Below are 13,040 nucleotides of genomic sequence, written 5' to 3'. Positions count from 1 at the left end.
AGGTCAAGCAGGTGATTTAGACAAGTCATTGGGTTGAAGCTACTCCATCGATAAGCTTCCCAATGAAGTTGGCGGCTTGTGATAGGTCTGTAGTTGGCTAGGTCCTGTAGTGAGGGTTTTTTGAGCATTGGTCCCATGAGGCCTGCCTTCAACATGTCTGCTAATGCACCTTTGCTGGAGGAGGCTCTCACAACACCAAGCAGAGCATTGACCAGGGGCCGGCGCGTTGTTTAATGAAAGAGGCCGGGAGGAAGTAATGTATGCAGGGGGTAAATCATGTATACAAGTGTTTTCCAAACAATAAGAAAAATTGCGATGCACCCCAGGTAATAGTTTCAGCCGTTTTTCACATTTTGTATTTACCCATGGCAAAAGAGGGCGATGTGGGGGTTCCGCCCCTAGCATCACAGACTATAACATACTGTAGCTTGCTGAGTTTTCCCATTCAAAACAGACAACCCCAGAGCTTGTGTCTGTTTGTGCTTGTGCTGCAGGCGGAGATTTGGGATGTGCAGATTGTCGTGGTGACAGGATAGTTACTACGACAAGTTTCCGTAGTCGTGTTTTTCCAATCCCGTTAATGACCATATCATTGTGATTGTCTGTTTTCAAACACCCTTCGGGTTGCATTGTTTTAAAATCCTATTAGCTACTCAGGCTGACGGGACACACACTGTGCAGAATCCTTCTGTGAATCCACAACATCTTCAAGAAATGTCTATCTTCAGCTGACACAGTCATATTAAAGTGAGACTTCTTTTAGATTTAGAAATTACTTCAAGCTTTGCCTTCGGAACCCTGAAGCCAGAACGTGAGATGTTTCTAGTGGCATCCGAAATGCCTGCTGTGCCTCTGCTCATACTGCGTTTCAGGATCAGGGCTTCCTTACTAGGTGTGAACGGTTTCTGTTGTGCAACATAGAGAGATAGCCATATAGAAAGAGAGAAAGAGGGCTTGACAGGTAAAGGCACGTAACTAGATAAATACATAGAGATGGAGAAGAGACACAGCTCGCAAGAAATGTATAGGTAAATAGATTAAAATAGAGTGATAGAGATAGCTAGGTGGATCGATAGATTGATAGACATATCGAAATAGATAAATGCCAAGTGTTATCTTAACGGATAGAGAGATATGTAGCTCGATATATAGGTATATTGATAGATAGATATGAATAATGTTTATAGCTAGAGAGATACCTGTTAGATAGATAAAGGATAGATAGATAGATAGATAGATAGATAGATAGATAGATAGATAGATAGATAGATAGATAGATAGATAGATAGATAGATAGGGCCATTTGGAGAGGTTAGCTAGATGGGTAGCTAGATATATTGATAGATGTACTGTTCACATAGATCGATGTATTGAATGTTATAGAAGGATGGGTTTCTATATAGACAGGTAGAGTGGGGTATAGAGAGAAAGAGATATGTGACACAGACAAATAATAGATTGACTGCTGATATTGAAAGGAGAGCCTTCTATGGGACGTTTGAGTGGAATATGTTGTAGTAAATGCCTACGCGGGTGGAAAGGTAAATGCATACTTGGATGGCTGTAAGAAGAGACAAGTGGATAAAGAGACAGATATCTCAACATGATGTGTTATAGTGCCACATTGTGCCCATCTGTCATTAAAGAAAGCTCGCAACATTGATAGCTTTTGCTATCCGGTTAATTATCAACACTATTCTACAACTTTTTAGCCAAACGTCTTATAACTGAGGAACATTTTCTACTCATTGGTAACATATTTCACTTGGAATACTTATTTAATAGACATCTGGTGGGGGATCATAGAGTGATAAAGGGGCCAGCTTTTATTCCCAGAAATGTCAACAAAGAGGATGAAAATCAAGGTCTGGCTAACAGTACACAGTTCACAGCGCACAGCGCTATTTAACACATACCTCTTCCCCGGATTAGCCCCATTTAGGATCACAGCCATTGAATATGCCTCCCAACAGACAGCAAACAAGATGTGGGACTGGGAGTGTCTACAGGGCTTTACGAAGGTGCTCCTTGAATAGCAGGGCCTTACTCTCCTTTTTGGTGTAAAAACTGCCAATGAATTGTCCAAAAATGTAAATCTCTTTGCCAAACTCTTAAAAAGAAAACCGGCAACAGGTTTTTAGCACACTAAAAATAAATTGTGTTTTAACAGCATGCCAACAGATATAACAAAAGAGCACTTAACCTTTCATTAACACGCAAGAACTGTAATCAACGTGTTCTCATTGTGGAAAGTATCCTGAACAGCAATGATTAGCCTGCACTTGACTGCACAATCACCACCCCCTGGCGTGTTTGCTCCATGTGTTCCAGCAGCAGCACGGTTAATGTGTCACTAGCCCAGTAACCGCCTGGCATGCCTCCAGGAAGTACTAGAGCTCATTGCTAATTATAAACCCAAGGTGAAGGTGAATATCCAAAGTCAAACGCAGATCAAAAACGGCAAGGTACAGGAACAAGCACATTGATCAGGATGCTCCGATTGTCCATCCAACACAAAAGGCCTACAAATGGATGTTGCCATCTGCGTTGCTTGTAGCACCACTTGGTTGCATTTCACAATCAGTCAGTACTTCTTATTGGACCCTCTATAAAGGCAGAGGAGCCCTTCACAAGAAAATGAGCAACACAGAGAACAGTTTGTAACAATTGACATATGTCACATCCCAGGACTAATTCATCTTCGGTATATCTTCAAACGAGTTTATGGATTACACGATTTTAAAATGTAATTGTTTACTTGTTTGCATTTGCAAGATGTAATTTCCTAGAAAATGTAGGGTGCAACTTCCTCTACCAAATATGTAAGAGCAATTTATTTCAGGACAAGCTTGTTTACTACCTGAAATTTTCAGCCTGCCCCATTCTATCCCCAACGGCTATCCCAAACAAATCATTACTATTTTCCAATCTATCAAGTTTCGTACACAATAGAATTGCCCCAAATCCAGTCTCTATTCTGCCTTATCCCGATCACAGACGCCGGCAGCCGGGTTCCTGGCTCCCTCTAGCATACTTAATTTATTCATCATCTCATCATCGTCACAGTCTTGTCCCACCCATGAAGCCCTGCATGTGCCGATGCACATAGTTAAATAATGGGAAACGTATGGCCAGGAATTTATTCATGTGTACTACGTGTGAGTAATTCGACCATCCGCATGTGAAAAGGGCACTCACTAGGACTTTTTTGTTTGTTTTAAAAAGAATGAATTATGGGGCCATTCCCGCACACATTTTCCATTCTCACTGCGCAGCAGAAAAATATGAATGTACTCTGTGAGGACACAGCTTACCAGCGGCACCCTCCCCTGACATGTGGCGGCGAATACTGAAGAATGTTAATTAGCCGGCCTCAGGGAAGGCCTGGGTGACGGGAGTGACAATGGAGACCAGAGACCAACACCTCTTTGAAATGCAATGTGTCAACTTGGTGCTAATACACCCCTCCTTGGTATGAAAGGGCAGTGAATGTCCTGTCTGGTACCACTCCTTACAGAGCAGGGAAGTATGCGTATTGTAGGAGAGGAAAGTCTGCCTGTAACCCCCTACTTCAAAGGAGGCCCATGTTGTTACCAAGCACCACATAGGGCTCAGTTAATTAAGGATACACTTTGATGTACAGCAGACAGGAAAATGGGTGGTACTTAGAAGTATATGTTGGCATCTTTCTTCTGTCTGTTTCCAGGCTCTCTGATTCTGACCTGAAGCATCACTGAAGATTGTCGGTGGTGACACAGGATTGGATTAATTAAGGTGGGTTTAGCCTACACCAATCGCTGGGGCCCATTTGGCTTTAAAAGTGGACTGAACCCCTCTTTGATCACATTGTCTAAAGTCTTTGCAAGGAGTAAGAAGAAGGACTCATTTGGACCCAAGCTGAAGGTACAATCTACCTTACAGGTTCCGCCAGTGAAGAAAGGCCAGGAGTTCCAAGAGGGAAGCAAGATCCCTCCCCTAAACATATCCCAGTGAACAGAGGGCGATACCAAACTCAGGGGACTCGTCCAGCAGCTCCAGAACTGGTACCCAGCCAGTACGCAGCGTGCCCTGCTAGGTTCTGGATGGGGTAAATGACAAAGACGACAGCATGAGCAGTGTTTCTCACCAATCATCTTGCCGGGGGGAAAGTGTGGTTCTCAACACTCGAGAGTGTCAGTGAGGACAGTGGATATTGCGGCATCTGCAGGTCCCAGGCCTCAGCATAGTCTCTAAGTGTCCCACTAATTGTTCTGGCTGTTAAGGAGGTAGCATAAGTAGTGGCTCAAACCAGAGTGTCCGGGATAAGCCCCGACAGCACATCCCCAAAGATTTAGTATAGGCTTATGAAGTGGGGAAGGATATTTGTGACTGGTTTGAAGCGTTCAAGCTGGCATTCCAGCTGCACGAGGTGGATGAGGTATTGTGGGATGCAGCCCTGATTAGTTGCTTACTGACACCAGGGACTGATGCAATTTATTCAGGGAACTGCTGAGGAAAGGCCCGTTTTGGAGAGCATGAAGGCAGCCCTCCTGCGGAAGTTCTGTAAAATCCCAGAACAGTATCTCAAGCGCTTCAGAGAGCCCAGAAAGAAAAGTGGGCAGACATTTGAAGCATTCACACACTTGACGTTGAAATACCTGAGTGGGTGGGTGAATGGTAACTAAGTTGACACATTTAAATTGATGTACAATTTCATTGCGTGTGAGCATGTGTTGAAAAATTGTGAGGTTGACCTACACCAGCATCTTGTGGACAAGACTATCACAGAACGTAGGGAGCATGCAAAGGTTGCGACAGGTTTCTGAGTACTCAAGTCCAGAAAAAGGCTCAGACAAGCACACCCAAGCTGGAAGAGAAATCAGCGGACAAAAGAGTAAACAAGGATTGGAAGGACAAAGGTCCAACCCAAGCCTCTTCAAAGTCAGGTCTCCAAAAGAGCCAAGGGAAACCACCACACTCTAGTTCAGCTGTGCACTCTGAAAAGAAGAGCGTGGGCACCTCTAATACTGGGACACCTGCATTCTCACCACCCAAAGTTTGTTTTGTGTGAGGAGCTGGGCCATAGGAAAGGGGATCCTGCTTGCAAGGGCTTACCCAAGCAAGCCATAGTGAATGTTGGACTCAAAAAGGAGGCCATTATTAGTGTGGGCCTCTCAGAGGAGGATTTCCCACTAGGCCAGGGAGTGGCTGAATGTGGATTGGTTACACTGAGTGGGAACGGTACCAGATCTCCAGAAGAGACCCCAGTTCTGAATAATACTCAACTCTATCGAGAGCATGTGTACATCAATAGACACAAACCCCCTGCGGTCCGAGACACCGCGGTTAGCGTCACCTCTGTCACCCGGCAGTGGGTACAGCCAGACCAGTATATTGATGGGCCTGAGTTGTGCGTAAGTGGATTTGATTTCAGCTGGAGAGGTGTAACAACCCAGCACCGTGTAGCGGTTAAAGAATCCATCCCTGTCCCATGTCTGTTCAGTAATGATCTTCCTGATCCTGAAATAGTCTAAGCGCTACACAATCGAGGGCCAAAGAAAATTCTAGATTAAATGCTCTGAAAGCACTGGGGCCTGGAGTTCTTCCAGAGGGCGTGTTGAAAGGACGAGTGTGGCCAGTAGCCCCTAATCCAGTGCTACAGGCTACTGATTCACCTACTCCAGCGGAAGAGGGGATAGTAGCCAAGGAGGACCTTACTTTGGTAGCAGGGGACCCTGTGACTTCAGAGTTGCCTGGTGCAGCACAGGAACCTGTGGTGGAGGACCAGGTGGGCACAGATCTGAAGGGTCTTCCCAAGCTGGATGAGTTTGCATCAGCTGTGGGCCCAGATCAGACTGACTTCTACACAGCTCAGAAAGAGTGTCCCACTCTAACGGGTCTGTGGAAAAGGTGGAGGAGCAGGCTAAGAGCGAGGCCCCTGGACTGTTCAAAGTGTACTGGGGGGATTGGCTCCTGTAAAGTGAGCTGTACTTCCCCAATGCCACAGAATGTTCCTTTGGATTTGGCTCAGCAAATTCCTTTAGCAGGTCACTTGGGAGTGACTAAGACATCATACAAGTTGTCTGCGCACTTTTACTGGAAGCAGTTTGGCATAAACGTTAAGGAATTCGTCTGGTCCTGCCTGACTTTTCAAGCTTCTGGCAGGTCAGGTGGTGCCACAAAGGCTCCCTTAATTCAACTACCTGTGGTTTGGTGGCCTTTCGAGAGAATAGGCTTGGATATTGTGGGTCCTTTGGATCCTCAAACGTTCTCAGGGAACCGATATATCTTGGTGGTGGTGGACCACGCCATGATATACCCTGAAGCAGTCCCTCTGAGCAGCATCAAATCACCCGTGGTTGCACAGGCTCTGATTGGGATATTCTCCTATGTTGGATTCCCCATGGAAGTAATTTCTGACACGGGATCAAACTTCATATCAGCATGTATGAAGTCTATGTGGTAAGATTGTGGAGTCACAAAGTCGGTTCTCTACTTCCTTTCATCCACAAACCAATGGACTTGTTGAGCAGTTCAACAAGACCCTGAAATGCATGATAGGTGGCTTAGAAGAGCACCTGAGGAGAAAATGGGATATTGTCCTGCCATACCTTCTGTTCGCCTACAGGCAGGTGCCACAGAATGGAGTAGGGTTTATCCCCTTTGAGCTTCTGTTTGGACACTGTGTCCCCTCAGTCTAGTGATGAAGGGATGGGAAAAAAATCCCTCATCCCCATCATGAGATGTGGTGGACTATGTACTTGGCCTTCGGTCTAGAATGGCAAAATACATGGAACAGTTAACAAAGAATCTAAAAGCCAGTCAAGAGCTGCTGAAGCACTGGCATGACCAAAAGGCCACAGTGACAGTCTATTCTCCAGATGAGTAGGTGTGGATAATGGAGCCTGTCAAACCCAGTTCTCTTCAGGACAAGTGGACTGCACCTTACTGTGTGCTGGAAAAAGTCAGTGAGGTGAATTATCTAATTGATGTGAAAGGACCTAAACAGATGTGCTAGGTCTTTCACGTCAACCGACTAAAACCCCATTATAGACAGGATGACTTGGTCATGGCATTAGTGACTGACAGAGAGACAGAGGAGTAGACCGATCCCCTCCCAGACCCACAGATGGGTCAGTTGAAGGTGTCAACCTTGCAACTGACCTTCCAGAACAGCAACTGACAGACTGTCGCCATTTACTGGGACAGTATGCCGGTCTGTTTTCGCTGACTCGTGTTCACACAGATTGGAGCACCCATTATGTGGACACTGAAGACAGTACACCGGTGAAGAGTAAAATTCACTGGATGTCTGATAAGGTCAGGGACACCATCAAGGAGGAAATGTCCAAGATGTTGTCCCTAGGGGTGATAGAGCCATTCCACAGCCCATGGGCCAGCCCAGTGGTACTGGTCGCTAAAAGGACTAGTAATGGGAAGACTGAAGTTCACTGTTGTGTGGACTACAGGGGGCTCAATTCTGTCATGAAGACAGATGCTCGCCCCATTCCTCGGGCAGATGAGCTCATTGACAAGCTCGGTGCTGCCAGGTAAATGCATACTTTTGACCTCACAGCAGAGTATTGGCAGGATGGCTTGTCAGATGGAGCGAAAGAGAGGTTGGCATTCTCAACCCAGAAGGACATTATCAGTTCACTGTGATGACCTTTGGATTGAAGAATGCCCTTGCCACTTTTCAGAGGATGGTTAACTAGGTTTTGTCCGGACTGGAAAACCTCAGCGTCATCTATCTAGACGACATTGCTGTGTTCAGCAACACCTGGGAGGATCATCTATCATACTTGAAACAAGTGCTTCAGGCGCTGCAGAATGCAGGACTGACTGTCAAGGCCATGAAGTGCCAGATAGCTCAGGGTACCATGATTTACGTAGGCTTCATTGGCAGTGGAGGTAAAAAACAACCTCTTGTGGCAAAGGTACAGGCTGTGAAGTAGTGGGACATTCCCACCACACAGGCGCAGATGAGAGCCTTTCTAGGTCTCACCGGGTACTACCGATCGTTCATCAGAGGGTATGGGACTATTGCCATGCCCCTGAAAGATGTAACATCGCAAAAGATGCCAAAGAAGCTAACTTGGACCTCTAACTGTCAACCCTCTGTTCAGGGTTTCAGGATGGATTTTGCAGGGCCCCAGTTCTGAAAGGGCCAGACTAGTGTCAAGAATTCATTATCCAGACAGACGCCTATGATTTCGGGCTTGGAGCAGTGTTAGCGCAGCTGAACTCTGAAGGGGTAGAGCAACCTGTCGCCTACATTAGCAGGTGGTTGACAAAAAGGGAAAGGAAATGTGCTGTCATAGAAAAAGAGGCGTATGCGGTCATGTATGCTGAAACCCTACATCTTTGGATCTCACTTCATGATCCAGATGGACAATAGGCCTCTGCGATGGTTAATGGCCATGCAAGGGGAGAAGCCTAAGTGTTTGAGGTGCGCCATATCCCTACAGGTATTAGATATGGACATCCACCACCAGCCAGGCTCCTAGCATGGAAATGCAGAAGGCCTCAGCCGGTACTTTCACCTTGATGCTGAACCAGACTCTCAGTAGGGTGCTGGTTCACATGTTGAGGCTGGGGGGCATGTGAGGAATTCGACCATCTGCACAGAAAAAGTGCGCTTGCCGGGGCTTTTTTGTTTGTTTTAAAAAGAATAAATGATGGGGTCATTTCCCCACACATTTTCTATGCTCACTGCAGAGCAGAAAAATAGTCATGTACTCTGGGAGGACACAGGTTACCAGCATAGTCCTCCCCTGTCATGTGTAGATGACACCTGACAGCCGTGGATACATTAAAAGCCTTTGGCCATGGGCAGACTGATTAGAATTTCAAGGCCCGTGGATTTCCAAAAGGCCCCATGGATTTGCATCTACATTGCAAAACTTTTCCTGTGGTGGAGAATACTGAAGAATATTAATTAACACCTATTTGTAATGCAATGTGTCAACTTTGTACTAATACCCCTACTTGGTATGAAAGGGCAGTGAATGTCCTGTCTGGAGCCACTCCTTTCAGAGCAGGGAAGTATGTGTTAAAGCGCTTTGAAACACATTGGGCCGCATTATAACCCAGGCGGTACAGGGTTAACGGCGCCAGTAAAGGTGCCGGCGCCGTCAACCCCGTACTGCCTGATTACGAGGTCCCCTCTCGGGACCCGGTCTGCACGTCTGGTTTCACCAGACATGCAGAGCGGGTCCTGCGAGGGGAGGAGGGAACAAACAATGGGCCACTTGTAATCGGCCCGTTGTTTGCTACCTCTCCCATTCCCATTCAGCCCTATGGGGGCTGAAATGGGAATGGGGCAGGTCCGGGCCCGGATTCCTAGAAGGAGGAATTACCGGGCCCTCCGAACTCGGAATGGCCTGGTAATTCCTCATTCTGGGAACCCGGACCCGGATGCGATTTTGGCGGCAGCCATGCCGCAAATAGCGGCATGGCTACTGCTGAGATCGTAATGAGGCCCATTGTGTGTAGGCACTTTATGAATAAACTATCATATCCTTTCATGTGAATTGTAGGAGATGAAAGTCTGCCTGCAACCCCCACCACAAAGGAGACCCATGTTGTGACCAAGCGCTGCAGTGGGCTCAGTTAACTAGGGTGGGACTTTGATGTACAGCAGACAGGAAGATGGGTGGGACGTAGAAGTAAATGTTGTCATCATTCCCCAGTCTGTTGCCAAGCGATCTGATTCTGACCTGAAACATCACTGAAGATTGTTGGTGGGGATCCAGGATTGGTTCATTAAGGTGGGATTAGCCTACACCAATTGCTCTGGCCGATTTGGCTTTAAAATAGGCTGTACCCCTCACTGATAAGATCATCTGAAGACTTTGCAAGGATTTAGAAGAAAGACTAATTTGGAATCAAGCTGAAGGTACAGTCTACCTTACATCTTCTGCCAGTGAAGGAAGGCCAGGAGTTCCAAGAGGGAAGCAAGATCCCTCCCCTAAACATCTCCCAGAGAACAGAGGGAGATACTGGACTCAAAGGACCCATCCAGCAGCTCCAGAACCAGTACCCAGCCAGCACACAGCATGCCCTGCTTGGTTCTGACAGCAAGCTTCCTAGGTGGGAACTGCTGGAGAGTCTTTGGACAATGGAAAAGGCTGTTGCCTGTTAACACCCTCCTGAGCATTGGGCCATCCATTTGCAAGGGCATGAGCCCTGGGAAGAAGCTAAGAGGAGTGCCACACGAGCATCATCCAGTGTCCATCTTTTTAAGGACAATTTCGAGACAGTCAAGTCCTCAAACCGCTTCCGGCTGCACCGCTGACTGTTGTCACACTGCATTCACCAGAGCCGTCGAAGACACCTCGACCAACATTCCAGATCCACCAACTAGCACAGAGACAATGATTCTTGGCCCGAGCTGTCATGGTGGACAGCATGCAGACATCCGTCTAGCCTCACTTGCCGAACTGCCTACCGCTTGGTACCCGCAGCTTTCTCCTGCCACTAACTCTGTCCCACTGGATGAAAAGTGCCCTGGAACCGCCTCGATGCAGTCGAGCACCAAGAATTTCTTCAGCACCAGGTACATTGTGGTTCTGCCCCCTGGTCCTTTTCTGAAGGCCCATTGAGACAGTTACAACCCTTTGTCCCTTTGGTGCTGAAACCAAATAATCTTGAACTATAAGAATGATTACTTTAACAACTACCCTCCTGTCAGTATCCAAAGTGCATCCCTTTCCTTTGTGAAACTGTCAGTCCTCTGTGTTCCTTTACAGTGGGGCTTGTAATTGTAGTGTGCTGGAACTGTCTGTTGTAGTAATAATAAAGTAGATATTTGTATACAACCTTCACTGGACAGTCCCTTTTATCATTGGGTAATAATTGTATGTTTCCTATGTGTCAACTAACCAATGATCCACGACCTTGCAGAGATAAGTCTGCCATTCCGTCCATGTTACAAAAATTGGACAAGGAGATCTTATTATTTACTTGTATTCCAATCTGTTCCTATCCCTTCTGGTGTACTAGATGTGTTATGTCGATTGATGGTTTAGAAACCGATATTCATCCCTGGACCACTGGTGCCCCAGAAGTTGATTCATTACACTACGTAAGGCACTTATTCAGGACAAGCTTCAATACAGAAATTGACCAGTTCTTAAATTCTGGTGGCTGATCCAGTTTCCAGTGCTACCACTGATTGTTGAGCCGCAGTTAATATGAGTGTGATCAGATCACTGCCTCTTCAAGACAGTCAGCCTATCACATCTACCAGCAGCTGCATCAAGATGATTTCTTTGGCTTCTCCAGAGCTACATCCACTTCTGAGATTTTCACCATATCTTGCAAATCCAGCAACAACCTATTCGCCAACGTGGAAATGCTTTAGGCTCACCTGTTTCACATACACCACACAGTACCTTATTTACTCATTTGCCCATTGGCCTGGAAACACTTGTTCTAGGGTTCTAACTTTTTACAGTTTTTAAGGCTGGATGAAAAAGCCAATGTTGTAACTGAAAAGAGGGAGGCTGCCCCCTCCCACTTTTTAATCCAACCCATGCCTCCTTTGCCTGAGTGATTGATCAAAAATGGCTTGGGTGATGTTGTGACTGTCAATTTTGGGCATATTGGTTTGTGGGAATGTAGTCAGTCCTACCTTGCACCACAACGTATCCCATAAATTCACAGTAGAACATATAGTGAGCATGTATGGCTCTGCCTCTCTACAGGAAGCTCAACTATTGCATCCTCCACCTTTACAAATTCTTTGCATAGAACGGGTCAAGGCCTAGTGGTTATTTTTAACTCTGAAGCCTGACAGTATTTTATTGTGTAGGGTAAGCCATACACCTAATTCCCTGGGTCCTCCAAGAGCTTTCTCGTGACCTTTAGTTGTAACCCTTCCAAAATAATGCACATGACATTCCTCTGTCTGACATTCAGAGCTGCCATGGGCGTCTTAGTTGGATGGTCATCATAAAGGAGGCAATATTGCACACCCAGAAAATTGACCTAAATCGCCTTACCCGATTTCTCTCTATCAGCTGCTTAAAAAACTCAGGCTAGATAGCCTTGCTTAGAAGTGGTACCCTGTCCGGAATCTGAAGTCCTAGGTATTATGTAGACCTTACATAGAGTGAGCCAACAGGTAAAGGGGAAGTTCCATGAGTAGTTCCATCTCCACTAGGAGACTGTCAGCATTAGGAGCCCACATCGTCCTGGTTTATTTTAAATTGTATGATGACAAACAATTCTCCAGTTTCATGAGCAGAGCCCACAATGATTAGTGATGTTCAGAAAAAGTGTACAAAACATCTGCATAATATGTCTAATTTGCACCCTGGGCGGGGAGCCTGCCAATCAGGTAACTAGGAATGCAGGCTTGAACCACTAGTACAAGTCTGCGTTCGAAGCGCCTGACAGCTGGATACCCCCAACATCACCCCCCCACCCTTCGACCCATTTTTTTTACCCCTACCCTCCCTACTTACCACATCTGCTCTTTCTCCTCACCTCCCACATACCTACATGGAAAGGGAAGAGGGGCTCTACACAGAGCCTCGCCTTCCATGGTCGCCATCTTGGAAAAGGATTGTCCTTCCTACAGCGGGACGCAGCGCACATCATGCTGTAGGAAGGAAAATCCTTTTTTGTTTAGCACCCCGGGTCACCGCTTTGGCAACCTAGGGTGCTAACGCCTTTCATCCCCCGTACCAGCCCCTGGAACGGCGATTAACACCACATTGTTCCATACTTACTCCGATGTATTTTGGTCACATTTCTAATCTGACAGTTTAAGGATTTTACCAAAAGTGGTAATAGTATGAGTGAGAAGAGAAATCCTGCTGTGTGCCCTTATATAGTTTAAATCTGGCTTAAAGTAACCCGTACACCTGGGTTCTGACCTAATAGATGCATAGTCTGGCATGGTTGCCCTGATGAAACTTGTGTCCACAAGTATATCAGCATGACGTCTGGCTGAAACATTTGTCAGAAAAGTTCTGTAGACACTGTTCAACAACTGAGCAGAGCTGTTGCTGCTCTTAATGTTCATGTGTTACCCTTTTAACATTATCCGATGC

General features: G+C 46.3%; 1 protein-coding gene across 10 annotated transcripts in view; it reads right to left on the bottom strand.

Annotated features, from left to right (window-relative positions):
- PLCB1 (phospholipase C beta 1) overlaps positions 1-13,040 on the bottom strand; it is a 3,004,223-nt gene that overhangs the window by 2,562,116 nt on the left and 429,067 nt on the right. The gene's annotated exons all lie outside the window — the stretch shown is intronic.

The sequence above is a fragment of the Ambystoma mexicanum genome, chromosome 4q, assembly GCF_040938575.1.
Source record: "Ambystoma mexicanum isolate Mex_15411 chromosome 4q, UKY_AmexF1_1, whole genome shotgun sequence".
Lineage (NCBI taxonomy): Eukaryota > Metazoa > Chordata > Amphibia > Caudata > Ambystomatidae > Ambystoma > Ambystoma mexicanum.
Note: the sequence above shows the minus strand (reverse complement) of the source record. Positions and strands in the feature narration are given on the sequence as shown.